This window comes from Pseudopodoces humilis, chromosome 6 (assembly GCF_049639895.1).
Source record: "Pseudopodoces humilis isolate 2021_Gansu_Grassland_sample_001 chromosome 6, ASM4963989v1, whole genome shotgun sequence".
Lineage (NCBI taxonomy): Eukaryota > Metazoa > Chordata > Aves > Passeriformes > Paridae > Pseudopodoces > Pseudopodoces humilis.
In genome coordinates this window covers 15,403,937-15,426,862 of record NC_142205.1, presented here as the reverse complement: position 1 = coordinate 15,426,862, position 22,926 = coordinate 15,403,937, and the positions used below count along the sequence as shown (strand labels likewise).

The following is a 22,926-nucleotide window of genomic DNA, read 5'->3' as shown; positions in this document are numbered from 1 at the left end:
TCAGGGCTTTTGATTTTTTTTTTGTTTTGTTTTGTTTCACATCTCTTGAGCCAGAGAAAATTAGACACCAGCTCTGCACCAGCAGGGTTTAATTTTGGGTCTAAGAGCAGTCGTGCTTCTCATTTTGGCATAGTTGTAGAGTGTATCTTTTGTCCTTTCTGCTGTGAATGTGCAGTTAAACTAACAGCAGAGGATGGAAAGGCAGCAGTCTTGAGCGCGTCACTTGGCAGTGACCAGACTTTAAGCATGAACAGATTTGTTGAGGCAGCTTTCCCAGCCTATTCAGTAAAGGCAACCAATTCTGAGCCTTGTGTACTATGAGCTGATGGGGTCTATTAAATATCCTCATATAAAACATGCCAGGGGCCAGTGTAAGGGAAAGAAAGGAGTATTCACTGAGAGACGTAAGCTAAAAACTGTCAAGAGTTCTGTGTCGCCAAGAATACTTGTTTGACTGTTTGTTTGTCAACAACTACTTCAAAATTGTAAAGGCTGCATGGTTTTTATATCATATAAGAATTTTGGCATTTCTTTGGCTGTAACAAATGATCACACTACTGCATCCACAGCTGGTATATATGAATGAAACTCCATATATTCAGCTGAGAGAGGAAGATTGCTTCATGGTGTTTTTGTTACAGGCGACCATGTACCCTGAGCACCTGTGTTTTAAAGTCACAATATGTCAAGAGTCACTTGTGAACTAAGCTGTACAGGATAAAAATGTGTTACCATGGTGTTTTGATGTTTTAGGTATTTTAAATATTAATATAATTTAAGAGAGTGAATTGAAAATTTTAGTTGATGATTGCAGAAGGTTCATTTCTACTTTTTGAATAATTTTTTACATATTTTCATTTGATACTGATGAACTAATTTCCAATATGTTTATTTTTAAAAGAAAGTCCTATAATTTTAAAGCACACTAGTAAAAATACTGTTAATATTTAATGCTGCTGAAAATAAAGGGGTCTTGTGCTCATATAACTAAAAAGAAGACTTTTTTTCATAAGAGTAGATTGATAAGTTATTAAATGGAAAATGGTTTGCTGTTTTCAAAAGCAGGGAAAAATTTTGTAGTTCTTCTGATTACACTCACCTTCATCAGATTTTCCTGCAGAGGAGGTGCAGGGGAAGAAATCTGTGCAAAAAAAAAAAAAAAAAAGGTGTTGCTGCATGACCATTGACCATGAGGTCTCTTCAAGAAATAATTTTCCTTGTTATTCCTTATTATCCTTATCTTGTCAGCTGTCCTGTGTAGTTGACAATTTGGGATAGGAGCAAAGTTAGAGGTTTGAACGATCAAACAAACAAATGGGAAGAAGCAAGAGAGAGAGTTTCAGAGGCAAGGATTTGTTTGGTGGTCAGCAAGATGGTTTTATTCCCACCCTCCAATCTGACCCATTTTCTTTGCTTTAATTATTTAGTTGTTTTATGTGAACAGTGCTGAAGAACACGTGCTAAATACCTAGCTGTGTTTTGCCAAAAAGAGGTTATATTTCAGTAGAAAGACTGTATTGATTGCTTTAGTTAGTTTGTAAATCTGCTAGTAGAGACACTGAATTCAGAAGTCCTGACAATGCTGCATAAGTGTTTACCTGAAATAAGGATAAAGTGTAAAAACACACCAATCTTCTAGATGGGGAGCAACAAGCACATTTTGGTTTCACCTTCATCTGTTGTGTGACAAAACCAAACCACCTATTCATTTTGTGCCTTGCACAGAGGGAATGATAGAATATTTTATTTCTTTCCAAGTATATGATGCTAGTGTTCTAAAAAACTCAAAACATTTTTTTTCCCCCAGAAATAATATTTCCTCAGCATGTAGGATCATAGATGTAAAATACTTTGGGAAAAGACCCAAAACCAAAAAAACACACCAAAAATCTCTTAGAAGCCTACTCTGTGTAGTCAGTCCACACATTATATGTTTGTTATGGGAATTTCTTATTTCCTGGGATTCAGACATCCTTTCCATAAGCTGACTGATACTGGGGCCTGTGATGGACACAGCTTAAAAGAGGAAGGGCTTACTTTTAAAGATGTCTCTGTGCAGTTTGGCTGAGGTTGTCTCAGGAGTTGTAAAGAAATTTGGCAGGTGAAATGCAGCAGTCCTTTGAAAAGATGTTTTCTCATGTTTGAACAGCTCTGGTGGCCACTGCCAAGGAGGGACAGCTGCCAGTCACTCCTGAACTCTTCCCAGCCCTTTTTGGGAGAAACTGATGTCATGATTCATCTTTGCATGAGACAGTGCTCATGTTTCCCTGCTGTTTTATGCCTCAGCACAGGAGGAGGTTCTTTGTTTTCTCTCCCCTTGGGCTCGCTTCTTGCAGTCCCATGCAGGGCTGAATACAATCTGGCCTATGGTAGAGATTTGGAATCTGTCTGCTTGCTCTTCTACAGCTTTCAAGGCTTGCCAGCAATACTGTGGGAAGCCTGGAAAAAATTAAAGTGTTATTCTATCCTGAAACTTGTTTCTGCAAAAATGCTATTCTAGGCTTCTATGTTTATTGTTTCTCTGTGATTCTCTGTATGAAATTTGATCTGTTTCAAAAGGGGAAGGAAAAAAGCAACAAAAAAATAAATAAAATTTCTGATTACCTGTCCAGCAGACACCTTCTTTGAGCAGACAACCTGAATTCTCTCTCCTCACTCTGAGAATCAGAATTTCTTCTGGTGAACGGAATCAAACCCAGCTGAGAATGGCTTTGTTGTGTTTGAACTTAAAATTCTTTTCAGCTGAAAAAAAAAGTGAAGCTACTTGACAGCAAATTCACAGTACAAGGTTATTTTTAAATGCTAATACATGTCTGGTTCATAGGGAAGGCAGGACTGTAAATAGTGGGACAGGACCTGGGGTTTCCTCTGAGAAATATTTTTGTCACCTGTTTTCCAGTGTCATTTGTTCAGCCTGCAGAATAACTTCTCATGTTTCAAATGCAAGTCACAGACCAGTTGTCCACTGCATCTTATGATAGACTAAATCACCCCTGTATAGTCCAGTTGGAGTGAACCCATGAAGATTTAAATATTTTACCTCTGTAAATTTCAGTGAAGTTTATTGTAGAATTTCATTTGTAAGCTTTTATTGGAAGATGCACATGGTACATAGCTTGCCTTTAAGCTAGTGACAGACAAGTTCTAAAAGCATCCGTGTGTCATAAATACTGGGAGCTGGATCACAGGCCCTGGTGTGAACATGACCTGCAAAAATTTTGGATTGAAAACAGCAGATTTGTTAATGGTCAGATCTTGTAAACTGGTGGGAGCCTTTCTCTCATCTGGAAACTCTTTCTGTTTACATTCAAAAAACAAACAGGTGTGTTCAATGAAGTCTTCTTGATCAGTGAAAAATAAAGTTCTTCTGATCTACAGATCTGTAAATAAGACGCTTTAACCACTTGTCAAGGAACTAAGAGCTTGGTCATTATTAGTTAGTTTATAAGTGTAATTATTACCTTAGATATAATTAATAAAGATCAATCTTAATGGACCACTATTTTTTAAAAAAGCATGGAAAATCCAGGACACTCAGAAGGCACATATGCAAATCTGTATTTTATTATTTTTGTTATATCTTTACAGCACCTCTTGATAGTCACATATGAGAGGCCAGAGAAAAAAGGAGGGACTTTGTACAAGTCCCTGCAGCTGATTCCTCTCGGACCTGGTCTCATGTCCTGGTTTAGAGGAGCTGCTGGGTCCGAGTCCTCAGTGTTGTGTTCCCTGCTTTGCCACCACGGTGCCAGTGCTGAGTGACGTGGTGGCCTGGCAGCAGAGACTGAAAGCTGGCCCTTGCTGGCCATCACCAAGAAGGTGAATTGGGCTTCACTGCACTCAGTGGGGTAAATTAATGCCTCCAGCCTCAGTCATAGCTGTGAATCCCCTTATTTATCTGCATTTAAGACTGGCTTTTCTTCAGTTAGTAGGGCTCATTTTAAAAACAGCTAGTTTCCCATTTTTGAAAATCAATCATAATTTAAAAAAAATTATGGATACTTGCAAACAAAGAAAATTGCAGGGGATTATTTGTTGCAGCCATTGCCAGGGCTGGTGTTATAATTACTTCTAGATTTAAAAGTCCTTTTGGCCCACGACAAAAAGGATTTTTTAAATTTGATGACAACTTGCAAAATAAAGTAGTGCAATCTTAAATAATGTGCAGTGAAATGATTACCAAAATCTATCACTGAAATCTATGGTTTCATTATATCAAAACCATCAGTGATCACATGTTTTGTGCTGCATTTTGTTCTCTTTGGTGCTGCAACAGATAAAGTTTTACTAAGGTTGCCTAATGTTATCTATGGTAGCTCTCAGTTTGTAGTTGCTGATAGCTTTGCCAGACTTTAACTGTTTGGCATCTCTGTGAGGTGAAGCTTTACACATTGGTTTTCTTCTTAGTTGAATCTGTTGTGGAAAAAATCAGAAAAAATTATTCAAACATTTCCAGGCATTAGGCAATGGGAGTATATATTTTTTTTTTTGACCACACTGAAAAGTCCTGGCAAACCTTGTTCTGAATAGCTGTAGCTTCCCCTCCCTCCCTCTGCTGCCCATCCTATTGTTTGGGAATAAGGATTTGAAATTTGGCAGGAGGGTGCTCTTTGTCTTATAAAACTGTTATGAAAAGCATCACATTGCATGAACTTAAAAATCTTTGAAAAGTGTAATGAAGGCAGGTGGGAGAGTGGAATCGGCTGAGAAAAGAAATTGTTCTGTCTCTGGAAGTATTGGTGGAAAGCAAGGGGGAAAGGGATATGAGCAGAGAAACAGTTAATTGAGGATGAGACACTGATCTGAACCTGGAAGTCAAAGGGAGTTACAGGATTTAATATTTACTACACAGAAGATCAGGCCTTGGAATCAGCCTTTTCGGAAGGGAAGATCTGTGGGAAGAAGGGTCAGGTGTCAACTTTCCTGCCACCAGTAGCAGATGGATTGGGAAAGGATAAGTGAGCAAAACTGGGAAATGACCAAACATCTTTTACTCATATATCAGCTCATCCCAAATGGGAGGTTGTGCCTGGAGCACTGCATTCAGGAATTGCCAGTGTATTCTGCCTCTGCTAATACACCTAATATGTTTTAAAATTTATTTATGCTTGTGACTTGAAGCCCAGCAGCAATGAACTCTACAGCTTGTGCACTGTATGAAAAATTATTTCCTCTTACTGGGTTTAAAACTGTGAGCTAATTTTATTGTGTCCTCAGATTTTTTTGTAATTTATTTATTTATTACAGTGATGATTTTTAGACTGAATAATCATTCTCTAATCACAGAAGAGAAAGTCCAGAACTTTTATGACTTGCAAACCTCCATTGTACCCATCCCCAGTTACCTTTTTTCCTATCTGAAAGCATGTGGTTGGCCTTTTTTATTACTACATATCATTAAACCAACATTTCCATGGAATTATCCATAATGGTTCAGAGATTTTTGTGCCGCATGATAATAGCTAGGGTCCATTGTGGTTTAGATCTAATTAGGATTGTTTTCCCTCATATGCATTACTTTGCATTCATCAATACCCTCTGCTGTTTTATTGTTGTTTAGTATTTTAAGCTTCCCACAACTCTTTGCATTCAGATCAGCTAGCCAGAATGACTCTCCATGCCTGGTAAATTTTTTTCATGTTGTTATCCTCTTCTTTCAAAGTCCTACAAGACTCTACCTAACATCTCAGGTCCTTGGGAGTTGGGTGGGTAGCTTTCCTCTGTTGCAAAAGCTTGCCGGTTATTTCTACCCTTTGTTAGCTATATTTTAATGATTTGTTAACCAAGTCTTAGGTTTCCCTTTACTGAAACTTAGAATAAGATAAAAACTGTCTGCATTTCACAAAAAAAAAACCCTCAATGCCACCACTTGGAGATTCAGGAATTCAATTTGCCTTTGAAACTTTAATGGGCATCTTTTTAGTTTATAATAAATTCTTTAATCAATGGATCTTACGGTTTTAGATCATGTGATTCCTGCTTTCTTCAGTGCACAGCATGCTTCTGTAATGGGAGCAAATCAGGATAACATAAAGGAAGAGACTGTTGTCAGGAGAGTATTTATTTCAGAACTTGGCAACTGTACTGTGAATGAAATCGAGGAAAATGTCCCCTCTTAAGGCAGTTAAACATTAAGTCCAACAACTGGTTGCATTTCCACATCTTACTTCAAGATACTCACATGTGCAAATAATGTACAGGTTTTCATAAAGGCCAAGGCTTTTGCCTGGCTATTTACAGCAGGCTACAGTTAATTTTACAAAAACTTGGAGCAGTGAATGTTGTAGTATTCTCTAAGAAATTCTGGATGGACAAAGACATACACAGATATATAAATAGATAAACCTGTGCACATAAGATCCTTCTTCTAAGTCTAATTCAGAATAACATTATTAGAAAATATCTTTGTCTTTAGGCAGCAGAAGAACCATTGTCTACTATAGCAGAGAACAATTGCTTGCAAATGATTAAACTTAAGTGTTGGCAAAATAATACCTAAACTCTCAAGACAACTCTCGTGTTTATAAATCAACACCAGCTGTTCCTGTTTATGCAATACTTTGTAAACATAAAAGAATAAAATAGAATCTGATATGACAGCTCATATACCAAGATTCAGTTTTCTGCAAAAACAAATCAGGCCATTAAAAAACGTGGGGTTTGTTTCTAACAAAGCCAACTAGTCTCATGATAATAAATGTAACCATGTTTCTCTAATGCCTTTAGGCATATGGCAGGTACCTGGCAAGGAGACTTCTAGAGCTAAGCCAACAGAGAGCTTTTCTTGCTCTCCCCCTGCAAGGGACTAATAGGAAGACCCCCTCACAGGCAGTACCTGTCAAGCATTTCTGAGCCATGTCAGTTCCAAATTTGCCCTAAGTGCCAAATTCTGATTTCTGTCACACAGATTCTGTCACAGAAAGTGAAGGGATTCTCCAAAGTCAGTGGAGTTTTCTTTAGTGCAATTGTCCTCAGATCATCTGCAAATCTCTCTTAGGAATGGGTGTATTGTACATTTGGCATATTCCTTTCTCATAAACTCAAAACCTCTTGCTTATTTTGCTGATTATTTCTCATTTGCAGAGAGGATTAGATGTCAGATAAGACCAATTAAGTTTGAAAAAAGTTAAGATCTAGTAATCTCACAGCTAGGTGCATGGCCCCCAGAATGAAATGAAACCACAGGCTGGTTCTGTGTGTAGTGTGAAAGCCAGGCACCTCAGAGCAGTGCTTCAAACCAGCCATTTGCTAAGGTGAGCACTAAACTCTTGATGGCTTATTTTCTGGGTTTTTTTTGTGGAAGCTCAGCATCCTATCAGAGCTGGGATTCACCCAGACAAAGCTGCCTACCTAAATCCCTGAGGGTAGGGACCTAAAATTTTCTTCTCAAAAAACAGGTGCAGAAATTAGGTCTATTTTTCCTCTTAATTTTATCTGGAAAAGGTAAGAGGGGATGATTCTTCACCCCTGATAATTTACCATTTGTGCTTGGATTGCCACTTTCGAAGTAAATTATGTGAATGTCTCAACTTACTGCATGTCAGGTCATGTTGCAAAGCAGTCTAGGTGTGTGAACTGAACTTCAATGTCTCTGATACTCCTTGGCATTCAGCCCATGAGATTGGTCTCAATCCCATTGACATTTAACCGTTCCTTCCTCCTCCTTTTCCCTCCAAAATCCATATATTGTGGGCATTGGATCAGGTGCAGGACCTGGCATTTGGCTGTGTTGAACCTCATGAGATTCCCATGGCACACTTCTAGATTTGTCCGGGTTTCTCTGAGTTCCGTCTCATCCCTCAGGTGTGTCAACTGCACCACTGAACTTCACATTGTCTGCAGACTTGCAGCAGGTGCACTGAATCCCACTGCCTGGGTCACTGATGAAGGTTAAACAGTCCTGGTCCCAGTGTGGGACCTCTCAGGGACACCACTCAGCTCTGGAGAGACATTTAGATGGCCTTCCTACCTACCAAGCTTTGTACAACATCTGGAAACCAAAGACAAGAAATACTGAAACCTCAGCTTTCCTGTTTAGAGATTTTCTGGGACATGATATTTAAGGGGCAGAATCCACTAAATAGAACACATTATTTTGGAACTCTATTTTTAGCTTATTTATTTACAACTTGGCACACTCCTAGTCAGGAGGGGATAACCCTGGCCCTAGTGATAAGTTCTAACAACTACATGTTTATGCACCAGTAGGTATCAGGAGGTCAGTCATAAAAACCTGTCAGTTTGTATTACTTCTCTGTTGCCTCTCTATCAAAGCATGAAGGAAATGGGAACTGCCATCTTTCTCTTCCTACCACTGGGTAGTATGTCATGGATTAGATCAAATAAGCTGATTTTTTCTTATATTGGTGCAAAACACAGTCCCTTTGAGAACTAGAGAAAAAACAAATACATTTCTATCTAGTTACTCAGTTACTGAAGCAGAGATAGAACTTTTGCAGGTGAAGGCAATGAAAATAATATAGAATATATGCTGCTTCTGGGCCTTTTTAAAAACACATAGGCGGTACTCTCAGATGCTTGTGAGTCTAGTGTTGAATTCTGGTCAGGTCTCCCCTAAGCAGATCTGTTTGGATATTAATGAACTGTTAATTTTTAAGTTATATGCAACAGGGAATAGCGAAACTTGCATCATCTTTAATATGTTCAGGTCACTTCCTTTTGATAGCAACACTCAAATCAAAGGAGGTGAGTGAGATAAGAGAATATCAATGATGATCGTGGTTTCTGCTCCATATCAGAAATTTATACTCTGTTTAATACCCTCTCTCCAAGTGAATTTCCAGTTATTTGATATTGATGGCCATGAGAATGAACACACACAATTAAAATATGTAAACCATTCTGTGCTTCTACCCAAAGCAGAGCCAGGCTCTGAAGGATCATGCCATTGGCTGAAATGCCATCCTGCTGAGGAACAAAATTCCCTTTCTTCCATTGCTCATGTTTAAATGCATTTCATGCAGCTCTAACTTTTCTCTGCAACCATGGCTATAATTAGGGTAGACTCCTGTTCTTAAAAAAACCCACACTTTATTGTCTGTCTAGAGACCTGAGAGCTTTGATTTCAAGTTAGCTTTTTGATAGGACAAGCTACAGAATACAAAATCTACAGCAGAAGAATAGAGAACTGAATTACTCTGAGCTTGTGTCAAGAAACCAGATACTAAAGACTGTCAATTTCAAAGACTTACAGTTCTATCTGTGTGGTCCAAGCACTACACCATGCACAGACACTGCTGCATCTCACCTCAGGTTAGACCCTGTAGATCAGGAAGGTATCCAGGATTATTTGGGTCGTTATCTATATGGAAAAAACATATATTATTTTTATAATGAAACACTAGTACAATGTCTAGTACTTTCCTTAGAGCTAATTATGATAGTATTAGTCAAAGTGGATAAAACTGTAGCTTGTTTCTCTTTATTTTACTGTGTGTTTAAGTTATTTTTGTGCTCTTCTCTCTTAAAATCCAAAACATGGACAGCTTGGAAGAACAAAAAGTATTACTTGATTAAATCTATGAAGTACACCTAGCAAGTGGACTTCCTAGGAGTGCAAAAAGATCTTTTCAAGTAGGAAATATAAATTCTTAGAGCAATGGTTACTTCATTCTGTATCACCTTTTCACCCTACGTTTCCTAAGGAGACATTTATTATCCCTGACTGCTGTGCTTATTATCATAATAACATTGTGGAACACCATGTTTCCTTTTATGTTTGCAAGGCACTGCTGCTGAGGGTCTGATAGGTTAGATATTTCCTTAGGACCTTCTTTACTGAGAGACTCATCATGTACAACATGCACTTCTGTTTTCACGTCCCATCTTGACCACTGGATTCAGTTGATATCTGTATCTATGTGTATCTATATCATCTATATCAGTGTGTATCAGCTCACAACCCATAGGATCTGTATGTGCTGCATACTACATAATACAGCTGAAAATACTCAGTATCTCTGCAGTTTCTAGGCCGTGTGCCCTGGGCAGTTTGGTGTCACCTCTTTGACTGGTTCTAATGAGTGCTTGGAATACTGGCAGAGGAATGAGGAGAGTCCTGATAGCGTAATCCTGCTTGTGGAGCCTTCAGCTCAAGGTGCATGAGCATTTGCAAGGGGGGACAGGGAAGCTGCTTTGATTCTGTACGTGTTCTGGAAATCTGCTGAGACTGTATGATGTGAAGGCCTGTGATTGTCAGCTGTACTGGAGAGGGCTGAATCAAGTGGGAAGGAATTCAGTCCACACCTGAGTCCTGCCAGATGTTGAGCCTTTCTGAACAAGTGCATTTACAGGAGTCTGAACAAGGAACTGCTTGCGTAAAACGAAGCATATTTGATCCTCAGTACGCTCCTTTGTCCTTGCTGATATGCCACAAGATATATGGTAGGCTCTGTGCTGACCTGCAGTTACTGATGGGCTTCTTGCAGCTTTCAAATCTCACATGTGGAGGCTATAAAAAATTCACATTAATTCTAGAATGCCTCAGACAAGGGATAACTTGATACATTAAGAAGCAAATTACCTAATCCAGGAGACACTACTACTGAAGCTGAGAGTATCAACAAAAATGTGTCTGTGCATGTCTATCAGTGCATGTGGTTTAAGAAAACGACTTTACAAATCAGAAAGTAGAACTAAGAAAGCAAGAGGGGGGAAAAAAAAGAAATGTAGTCTAGAGCGGAGAGGTGATCCTTCAGTATGCCAGACAGCAATCAGGTGTAAAATTCAAGTGACTGGGGAAGAGCTTATTTAGAGGAGGAGAATCCTAAGAACAGTCAGCACCTGAAACCAGCAACCTCCAAAGAGCATCTGTGCTATTTTGATATAATATTTCTTTGAGGACCTAGAGAGTGTTCCAGCTACAACTAATTTTGTAGGTTCTGACAAAACATAGTGCAAAGAAATATGATAACATCTCACAGTGGTTGTCACTGCACTAGTAGAAAACAAGATGCTTGATGCGGATCCATATATTCTGGGCTGAGCTTGACATAAGGTTCTCCTAGTCTAAGAAGACATTAGCACTGAATCTTTTCTGATTTTGTCTCACTTTCAGATGACAGTTCCTCTGGCACTTAACACATTCCCAGAAATGGGACTGTAGTTTCTTGGCTTTATCAAGCCTACTGCTCCTCAGGCTCTTTGGTACTATGAAGACAAATCTTTTAGAAAAGCTCTGAAACTGTAGGTGCTCTGGGTTTATGGCACTCTAGAGGAATACATGGTAATTAGAAAAAATTTAGGACTCTGAACATGACCATTGTATATTTTAGTTAGAAATGCACAGCTGTAATAAAGCAGGCAATATTATGCCCATAGTATATTTTATTGTTAATATATTAGATTTTTGAAAATAGGTCTGAGCTGCTTGATAGGTGCACTTCTGTGTGTTCTTTAAGTTATTTCAGTCTCTGCAGCAACTTTGTCCATACTTATCCATGTTATAAAAAATTGTTTTCTTACTTAAAATAGTTTTCTGTGTGTTTGAGCTTTCTCAAAGATTCGTATTCTTTCTGTTTTAAACATTTTCTATCATCACTGGTAGATTTTTTTAGGCTGTAGGTGCACCATGTTTCTAGATCCTATTCCTTAGCTGGGGGGCAGGAAACTGCTTTTTCAAAAGCTTTGCTTGCTCTTTGTCAGGAGCTGCCTTCAGCTGGCAGGCACTGAGAGTAAAAATCTACATCAGCAGTCCAAGGTGTCACTTAGTTGGCTCTTTGTCTAATGTGAAAATGAAAAATCAGAAAGACCATTAGTATTTTTTACATTCAATAATGTATCTTGTTGGCTGGCAGGAACACGCCAAGACCCAAGTTTCCAAGCAGATTCACAAGTTTTCTGTAAGCAAGTTTTCCAAATTGTCACTTTTTTATACTTTGTGTTCTGCAACTTTACACAGAGAAATTTTGATGGTATTAGAAATCAGGAAAGGCCAAATACCACTTCTGGCAGACTAAGAAATCTTAAGTGACTCAGTTTTACTGATTTAACAGGTCCACAGAGTCTGAAGTGATTGGTTGTAGTTCACAGGAAGTTACTGTTGTAATGAAAAGATGTTTAAAATTTCATCAAATGTTTACAGACCCAGAGGTGAGGCCCCAGTAGGTTATCATATACAACATAAAGTCATATTTAAAACAAAATACTACCTGTTACGGGCTTTCAACTGGATCATATCAGGTCTCAGCTGCAAGGATGACCTTAGTTGGTGATTTCCTTGACATGTAGCTCACACTTGGCTTTGCTTACTTTGTTTAAATTTAGATTTATACATTTTTCCTGTTTAAACAGTAGGGTAGCTAGTAAATAGACATTTTTAGTAAATAATTGCTCATGTTGTTACTAGTTGACTGACAGCAAATGAAATCCTACAAGGATTTTTATACATTCTAGAGGTAGTGATACAGCTAAGTGGCCACTTGGTAGGTGAGAGCTTTGTTTGTCTAGGGTTTTAGCATAATCATTAAATCACAGCTTTCTCTAATTGCTTCAGCTGCAGCCAAACTCAGTTGGATGGGATTCTGAAGCAAATGGAATTCTGTCACATTCAATATCAGTGTTTGCTTTATTAAATAGCATTTCTCTGGGGACCTGCATAGAGTTTTGGAGTTTTTAATTTGTTACATTATGTAGTAGCTGGCTTCTGTAAAGGAATTGTTCACCAAGCTGCAATTTTATTATTACTATTGATGCCTTTTTACTTTAAATGAGGTTGACAAGATAAGAGATGCCATTTAGAAGAAAGCTTTACTTACTTTGCTCAGTGAAGACTGAGTTTTGAAAGGGAGCACTTCTTGGCATGCATAAATTCTCCCATTTCTTTTGAAGTGAAAATTTAAAGTTAATAATTAAAACAAACACACAAACCCATGCTGTTATCACAACCTCTATACTGCGTTCTCTCTGTATTTCTTTCAGTGCCTTTCAGTACAGTATATCCTTTGATTTAGCAACCGTAACAGCCTTGTCAGTGATCTGTTACGCTGTTATACAATATTATACCAGCAATAAAAGTTTTGGTTCTAAGTAGATTTTTCATGGAAAGCAGGTGATTCAGACATCTCCATTTGAATCAGAATTTTAATTTGTAAATGCAGATGTCAGTTAAAAAAATGCACTACCTTGTGCTTCTCACCACCAAAACTTGCAAACCTGAGAATATACAAGTGTCTGGAGCCCAACTCATCTTCACTTTGTCAGAGCAAGCTGAACTCCTGATTACTGTTCCTTTGTTAATCATGGCTGTACATGACCAGTAGTGAGTGTTATGTGCTTGAGAAGGGTAGTGCTACACCACAGAAACAGAGCAACTGAGTGATCTGACTAGGATAACACATGAGTAATGTCAGTATTTGATATGTGTTGTCTTGACCTAGGATTTTCTTATATTTCAGATTACCCAGGATGTAGGAAGATATATATGAGCAATTCTGTCTCTATTTTAATTGTATTTTATACAGGAGTTTTGTATCCAAATACAGTATGAGATAAAAAACAGGGCTTGAGGGCCTGTATTTGCAACTGTGGCTAACCAGGGAGTAAAGTTAGGAAGCCAGGAAAATAATCACGTCTTCTTAATTTAAAGCATTTCATACTGGCAGAAATCTTTAACCAGTTCTCCAACTTCTGTCTGCCACTTGGAGCTTTTTATATGAAACAGCAGGAACCTGGCAGCCTGGAGATCTTTGAGCATTGAGAGCAAAAACTTGAACATCATTTAAAGGTTTTCCTGCCAAGACTGTAAAAATCTAGACAAAGTAGATACAGTTGTTTCACCCAGCTTTTCACGTATTTTTGTTCTTCACTAAGCTCTCAAAGCCTAAACCAGTTTTCTTCCTGACTTTTAAATTCTTGGTAGATACATAGAATAGGATTTATCTTACCTACCTTTATCCCTAAAAATGTTACACGGCTAGACTGAACCATTCTCTAGGCTCCCTCTACAGACAGTGAAGAGACAGAGATCTCCAGGAGGCTTTTTATCTCACATGAATTTAGACAACTGTCTTGGGGTGAGATGAATCCCAGCCCTGTTGTCACCCTCTAGCTTTGATTCAGCAAATGTAACAAGTTCCATTTCCATGCTGGGATTTGGAGCCTTGCATAGAATATTCCAGCATCTGATTTCCACTTAATTTAATGGAAAATGAATGCATAAGTCTTTTAATTAGCTTTGAAAATCTCTGCCTTAATGTTTGATTAAGTTTGAATGCACATGTTTTTGTATATTTACAAGCAGTAAATGTAGCTGTATTATTTTCAAATACCTGAGCATCTGATAACTGCAGCTGATTAGTGGTTCAAATGGCCACTGCAGATGATTCTATGCTGTAGTGTTGAAAACTGGAACAAGTATGTAGAGTCTAAAATATAGACTTAATAACTTAATACCACACCACTACCTTTTTTCTTATCTCTCTCTTAAGTAGAATTTAGATTCTGAAACACATTTAGCACAGATAATATTTGTGGATAGAGTGACATCACCAGCTGACAAAAATGACCGTGATTGCTAGTCCTAATAAGTACAGAATGCACACAGGAATTAACTTGGAGCGTAGTTTTGCTATACTATGGAAGTAATCCTTTAAAATGATCACAAGACTGGGGTTTCTGATATGGGTCGAATAAAATATTTGTATGAACTTTTAAGGGACATAATTTGCATCACTGTAACTTTTTTATGAAAATATTTGTTAATTACCTCTGGTTTTTTTTGTACTTAAAAAATATTCTTTGTTTATGTAGCAAAGATATAGAGGTTTTTTTCTATTACCTATACATAACAAAGAACTCATATTTGTGCTTTACCATTGCTTCTTGCCAAAATTCCTGGAAGGTGCCACAATGTTTATTTCTCTGTACTGTCTGGAATTATACAGTGCTTTTACAATTTCTTTGGGTGATACCTAGACACCCAAAACCACAGTTACATTATTTAACAATTAAATGCAGCAATATATAATTTAAAGTGTAGACATAGTTGCATATTTTAACAAAAGTGGTTTCTTCAATACTTCTTTCTTGTTTTCTCCTTTTCTGACTAGTTGTTGCTAAATTAAATTTTTGTGCATGAGATTACCTGTCCTCCACAGGAAATGGGACATACAATATGCTTGATCTTTTCCACTTCCTCTGCCTTCCCAAGAAATGACAGCTCTTTGGTTAGAGCTGTCCATAATTTTCATATGCTCTTACCTGGTTGCAAAGCTTAATAGGAAGTCATAATTTTGAGTTAGTTAGACTTGCAGACTATCAAAAGAATAGATAGATCTCAGGTCAGCAAAACATTTAAGAATATCCTTAATTTTAAATCTCTTGCTGAATGTTAGCAAGAGTTTTCTCAAAGTCCTGCAGGGAGGGTAGAGTTGTGCTAGAGTTGTGTGTAATGGTCTGGGTTGGAGGGGACCTTAAAGATCATCTGCTTCCAAATTCCCTGCCATGGGCAGGGGCACCTTTTACTAGACCAGGTTGCTCAGAGCTCCAGCCAGCCTGGCCTGGAACACTGCAAGGGTTGGGGCATCCACAGCTTCTCTGGCCAACCTGTGCCAGTGCCTCACCACCCTCACGGTGAAGAATTTTTTCCTAATAGCTAATCAAAACCTGCTGTCTTTCAGTTTAGAGCCACTTCTCCTTGTCCTATCACTACATGCCCTTGTAAATAATCCCTCTCAGGCTTTCTTTGTGTATACAGAGATATATATCTCCTCACCTATATGTCTTTTCAATCCATATAATCATTTCTTATGATAAAATCAACTCTTTGTAGTTGCATTACCTAGCCCTTTCACTATTTGATACTTCTGCAAGACTCCAGAATGTAACGGGAAGGATGGTTTTTCTTACCTCTGTTTCCCTTTCCTACCTAGATCATCATATTTGCACAAGAATAAGGAACAATACATAGCAGGATAAGTTTTTTAACCCAGCTGAAGAGCCATTTATGACCTCTCAAAGTACAGTCTGTTAGATCATAATTTAGATTGTAGTTCTTCAGAATCAGGGACCTCTGAAGGTCCCAGCTTTCTACTTGTCTCCAAAACACATGGTGCTTTTTTGAGACTCCAGTAGTCAAAGAGGTAGGGGGAGTCCAGTGCGGAATGGAGGTGTCAAGGACTGTCTTCATCATGTTCCAACATAGTATTTAGATGCTGTCAGTAATAATTTTATTTTCACTGTAATATATGGAAAAGGGATTTGTGTTCACTAAATTTTAGAGCCTTGGGAGTTGGTGCAGTTGGATAGACAGACCTAGAGAGACTAATTTACTAATATTGCTGGGAATATGGGTTTTTTTCCTGTGCCCTAGTGGCACATAATATTTGATGCTCTATATTCACTCATGGCAATACTAGTTATTGCCTTTTCATTCGGATAGATGGCATAGCAGCTTCCATTTACTCATAGAGATGGAAGTAAACAAGGTAAAAAAGAAACCAGGTCAAAATGTCAGAATAAAATAAGAACATTTGTATGGCTGATGGTAGTACAGTAGATAATAGACACACTTAATATTCCATCTCTATAAACTATTCTCAAAGGCAGAGGCTGTGGGGTATTCTCTGGCAGAATAGAGAAATGTAACTGTGGTTCATTTTTGATAAACACAAAACTCAGTTCTGTGATTTGTCTGCAATGATCATGGATTGAGAATACTACTAAGAAAATCTATTACTGTTTCCAGCCAGCTAGAGATACTGTCATGGCTATTGAAAAAAGGGCTCAAATTTTAAACAATTTTGAATATGGACTTAGTATGCATTGCGTATACAGCAAGTACTAACAGATACTCTGCTATGGGTGAAAGTGTATATTTCTGTTAAAAACTGCACAATTTGGTTGTTAATGTCTAATCTTTTTGTTCTCACAACCAGAATATAGGTCTTATCCTTAGAGAACAAGTTATCAATCTTATTCCATGTATTTTAAAAGAACAAAAGAGCAGCTTCTGCTGGTCATTGATGATACTGCTGTGAAATCTCAAGGATGATGCCATGTTGGCAATAAGGAATTGGCAGTGGAGTGTGTCTTAAGCCCAGCTTCACTGCTCTTTTTCTCCCTGTCTTTCTCCTATCCATTCTTGTGCACAAGTTTCAGGAATGGAAATAATGAATTCAAATTAAAGAAGCCAGTGAAATGACACATTTAATAAATTAACTCCTTCTGCTCTGTACTGCTTACAGATGAGTATTAAACTGCAATCTCCTGTCTGCTGCAGGTAAATAGTCAAATATGCACTGAGTGGATATTTAAGAATTCATTTCTCTTTTGTCCACAAGCTTCAGTAAAACTTAAAGACTGACAAATAATAGGTTTTAAACCAGGAATTCTTCTCTGATTCTGTTATTAGACTGAACCAGGTATGCCTCTGTCTTATCCTTTCCTGACAACTTAAGTTAAAAATCTCTGTAATTTTAAGCACTACAATTTTAAAAGGATAGCCAAATTGTTATACATGTAGCATCTGTGTAGATTGAAAAAAATGGGTATTTTAAAATACAAAATATAAAAATAAAATTTAAAATATAATACATAAAAATTAGATGTAGTGGAATAACTGTTCTTTTATAGCTGTGTGTAGACTGGTCTTACTATTTTCCAGCCTAGTGAGTGTTTCCCAAAAATACTCTTAACAAAAGGTATCTAATTTGGGCAAATGTTAGTGGAAGGGGTCAGCCATCCTTCTGAATACAAGAAAATTATTTGTTGTCCGTAGTTCAGTGTCAGCATGTTTCAGTTAATCTGAACCCCTGGAAAAAATTCCCAGTGTGGACTTGCTATTTGTGACATATAAGTGACATTATCTCAAAGCAGTAAATCTGCAAAGCTGCATTGTATGGCCAGTGTCATTACAGTGCAGTGTTTTTGCAAAAATGATGCTGATTCTCTGATGCATGGGTTCAGAGTATAACAAGAAAATGGCATAAATCAATTTGTCTATTCTGCAAAGCCTCTTTTTTTTTTTTTTTCTGTTTTGTTTCTCCCATTTGTATCTAAAATCGAATAATTAATGTTTGATTTTCTGTTGCCTGATAGTGTACTGATTTATAGGCCATAAAAATAGGATCCTTGATATATCAGGCATTTCCAGTGAATGTGTAAGAGTAACTCCCTCCTATGGGCCTTTTCCTGGAGTTCCTTTGGATTTCTAAACCTACTCCAGATTTACATGAGAAGCAGAGATGTTGCCCCCATTTTGCACCCCAGTCGGTCTCTCTGAGGAGGTATCGCTGTGGGGATCTGTTGCATGATTATATTCTGCCTTTACAATAAAACAGAAACTTGGTGTTGTTTCTTTACTGTACAGTTGAAGATAAGTTCCTAAGTGGAATGTAAACAATAGTTTAATTAATTATTAACTGAGCTGAAGAGACTGATATGTTTTGGGCATTGAGCGGAGTTTTGGCAAGAAGTTGCAAGTGTATAATGGGACAGAAAACTACTTTTGACCAAAGCCAAGTCTTAAAATCTTTCAGCCAGTTTTACTACACATTGTTTGAGAGATGGAATCCAGCGACACTAGTAAGTGAAATAAAAGAAAACAACACCATTAAAACAGTGAATATGTGTGAAATAACAAATGGAAGGAATAGAGTCGGGCATTCCTGGCAGGGAAAGGGAGATGGAAATTCTGTAAGATACCACTAGGTGCAAGATTAAAGGTATATTTAATTCTGTGTGAAATATTCTTTGTAAATAAAGGATATTTGTTTCAAATAAAATAAATGAGATAGAATAAAAAAATGGAAAAGCTTAAAAACTGGTTCTTAAAAACCAGCCCTGAGTAACCAGATTGGTCCTCTTCTGAAGGTATTTTACTAACTATAGGGTACCACATATTCCTAGCAAGGATATTGGGAAAGAAAGAAAGGTGTGCATCTTCTTGTATAACAGTCAGCCATATATGGGTTTCCCACCTACATAAACAAGCATTCCACTTTTTCACTTTGTTCATATTGTTTCCAGGAAAACAAATCTAGGACTCAGTGTCTGTAGTCCATACTAAATGAATACAAATAGCAAAAAAACTTATGCCAGATTATAAAACCATTGGGCTTTGTAGGGCCAGATGTATAGATTTGTACTCAAATTTCCAAATCTACAAAATTAAGATATATAGATCCCTATTAATTTGTTACTCATGTGCAATTTGTATCAGAATATTAAATATTTTAAGTAGAGACAAGATTGGTCTAATTTAAAACTAATGGGGAAAATTACTGGTTTCTTGTATCTCGACATTTTATTTTTCATGGTTTGTCTGTGTGCTTTGAATATAAACTTCAGTGTCAATTTTTTTTTTTGTGAGTTTTGTAATTTTTAATGGCTGTGGAGTTTTTCCAGGTGTATTTAATGGCAAAATCTTATCTTGAACTGCATTTTGAAAGCTCAAGTGTAGTTTAATTTGCTGGGAACAGGAGGAAGGAAGGAGTGCCATTCTTTCCTTAGGGAGACAGCAGTTCCTTGTGCAACATTAACTTAAAAGAATATGAGACACATATATGTTGCCAACAGGAATGTAGATGTATAGAGTTCTGAAAATAGTAAGTGTCAATAGGGAAGGGTTGCAGATGCCAGAAGAAAAATGTAAGCTCCCAAGCACACTCTCTCTATTTATTTTTGCCTTGTCCAATGCCAAGATGGATGTTTAAAATTCAGGTTTTCTTTAAAAAGTGATTATTAAAAAAAAAGTCTGACTTCAGAACAGATGTGTTTTCTGTGTGTATTCAGAATCATATTTATTTGTTGCCATAACTCTGTTTGAATATACTATTTACACCTGTTACACATGTGCAGCCAAGAGCAATGTGAGGCAGAAACCAAATTTGGTTTCTCACTGGGCATGAGCTGTGGAGCTGCTGTACAGGGGCAGCTCTGCCAAGAGGCTCGTGGGCAGCAGGGTCTCTTTATCCACTCCCCTTGGGAACACAGCAGTTGTGCTCTGCAGCTCTTTCCCCTCTGTGAAACACTAGCCTAGAAATCTGTAACAGGGCATTAAACCACTTAACCTGCAGTGGCAGCAAACTGAACCAATAATTACTTCTTCTATCTGTGTTAGCCACTGTGTTCACTCTTCTTTGTAGCAATCTTTTCATATAGTTGAGAACTGTCATCATGTTCCCCTGTGAGATTCTTCTGTCTTATACAAAACACAACTAGATCCTTCTACCTTTCTTCTTTTGAGTCTTTTGGGGTTGGTTGCTTTGTTTGCATGTGTCCTTAAACTCATTGATTCCTGTGGCTCTCAGCTAATTCCTTTAAGAGTGGGTGGCCCAGACTTGGCCAGAGTACTCAAGAAGTGGACAGATTATTCCAGCTGAATTTCTTCCAGAGATGTGTTTCCTGGAGTGGAAGAGTATTGTATCTAAGACATCTCCCTAATTTCCAAGAGCATTGGATTGCTTACATATTTGTTTTATGATCTAGACCATTTTCTACAGTATTGCTTAGCCAGTTATTCCCCATTTTGGTTTTGTGCTTTTGTCACTTGACTTTACTGAATTTCATCTTCATTTCAGATCATTTCACCTATCTATCAAAATAGTTTTGAATTCCAGTTCTGTCCTGAAAGGTATCTGCTTCCTTTCAAGTGTGATTTCATGTACTGATTTTTTATGTCAGTCTATTCTGCCTTCCAAATAATTAAACAAAAATAAAGGAATTTGGAAAAAAATGTCATGGCCTCAGTTTGCCTCATATTCCAGTTGCAAGATCTATCACAGGCAAGTGGAAAAGCCTCATTTAGCTCGCAGACTCTTAATCATGTAAGTGTGTAAGGTGTAAAGAAGAACCCAGCTTGACTGTCAAATCACACAGTGAACATACGGGACTTTTAGATGGAAGAGGAAAAAGAACATCATTGTACTTAAAATCTGATTACCTTTGCCAAAGAAATCAGAGTCAGGGAAAAATATTGAAACTGTAGGATTCCATTTACTTGGAGACCCTATTCAGAATTGAGCTGTGCTTCAAATTAAAAATAATACCAGGGGTGGAGGGGATCAGAGGGAACAATGACAGTTGTGGAAGAAGTCGTTTTGCTGCTTGGGTACCCGGCCACAGCATCATGGCATCTTCACTTCTGACCCAACTTGCTGGCTGTCTCTGCCCTCTTCTATCCTGTGACCTATTCTTTAAGTTTATTTTAATACAAAATATTTTTAGAGAATTAAATTTTTTTTTGTTATGTTTAGGCCATTATTTCAATGTTTGAGCATGTGAGTGCACTACGTGAAAAGGAGGTTGCCATGGTAATTTCTCATTATTGTTGAATAGAAAAATAATTACTCTGGCAAAATCCCCCGTAACCTGTCAAAGCATAAGTTAAAGATGCCGGAGGGCAGCCTTGCCTTCACCATTCCCTTTTTGCAAAAAAAAAAAAGGATTTTTTTTTTTGATAGCTGGATCGTGTTTGAGTTTGGCTGGGGACACCTCATTTGGTTTTGTTCACATTTGGCTTTGAGAGTAGGTGGGCCCACCTGTGACAAGGGTGGGGCAGAAGATTAATCAGCAGAGCATTTCCAAGGTTGACAGGATTTATATACTCTTAAGATCAGGTTTTCTTTCTGTGGGTGGGGTGTTGCATTTTATATTTTCCCTTCTTCCTCACCTAAATTATGAAAATAATAGCTTAATAATAGCAAAATAAAAGCTTAAGATAAAGACCTTGGACTGTGTTCAAACTGTGAGAAAATTTGGATATTCCATCTAACCAGGGAGGGAATCCACAGCAATTCCAGTTCCACATTTTCCTTGCTTTCAAGACTTCTTGGGAGCCAGCATGCGTGCAGATATGTGTGGTTTTGAGGTGAGGCCCTGCACTTTCCTTGCTCTTCTCTGTCTTTCCCATGTGCAGTTCCATCCTGGCTATGTGGTGCTCTCCTTTTTGTTCCCATGACATTGGATGCTCCAGTGATACTCAACTACTGTATTAACAGGAGCTGCAAATGTGATGTGTAGCATTGCTGAAATTCTTCCCTCCACTCTTCCTTCCCTGTGACATGTCCAAAAGGTTAAATGGTACTGCAGCCTCTCTTTAGTCAAATGGCAGAGTGGTAGCCTATAGCTACTTGTTGGACAATACACTCTAGTAGGGGCTTGTAATGCAGCCCCCCAGGCTGTGCTGAGTGCAGGGCCCCGTGCAGAGGGGTGTTGAACACCTGTGTGTATGCTGAACACCTGTTTCATGCTTACCACTGTGTATTTCATGCTTCCTCTTGTGGCTGCTTGGCTACTCAACACAGCAGTGTTTGCACATGGGAACACTCATCAGGTTTACACCAGGAAAGAACAACAATTCTCTGCGAGAGCAGATTTCTGAGATGTGGGGACAGCTTTGATACCTCTTTGTGTGTCTGAATGGCAGGGCTGTATGGTCCTGTCATTGCCAGGTGGGATGAGCCTTGGCAGGGAAAGTGTATTACAGGCTCTGACTGAGACAAGAAGTCTCTCTAGGGTCTCTCTGGTAGGAACCAGATTGTTAAAACCTATCCTTACTATTTCTCTATTGGATGCTTGACAAAAAATCAAAGTGAAATTGAGAGGCAGGAAGTATACCTTGCTTAACATTTTGGAGTGAAATCCAAAAGTAACATCATCAGGAAATACAGCAGCAGAACTAAAATCCCCAGATTGCTCTGCATATATATATATATATATATATATATATATATATATATATATAAAGAATATGATAGATGCATATTTTCTTTTAAGTTGGCATTTTATCTCAGGATTTTTTTTTTCTGTGAAGCAAACAAATGTTTTTTGGCTTAGATCTATATTGCTGAGGCATTAAGAGGTCAGGCCTCACTGTGCTGAGTGAACCTGGCCTTGCACACTAGAAAGGAAGGTGCTGTGAGTGGGATAGAGTGGTTCTGAGGAGTGCATCTTCAGAAGTGTATG

General features: G+C 38.0%; 1 protein-coding gene across 10 annotated transcripts in view; it reads left to right on the top strand.

Annotated features, from left to right (window-relative positions):
- The window catches only part of LDB2 (LIM domain binding 2), a 213,342-nt gene that overhangs the window by 49,050 nt on the left and 141,366 nt on the right, over nt 1-22,926 (top strand). The window lies entirely within an intron of this gene.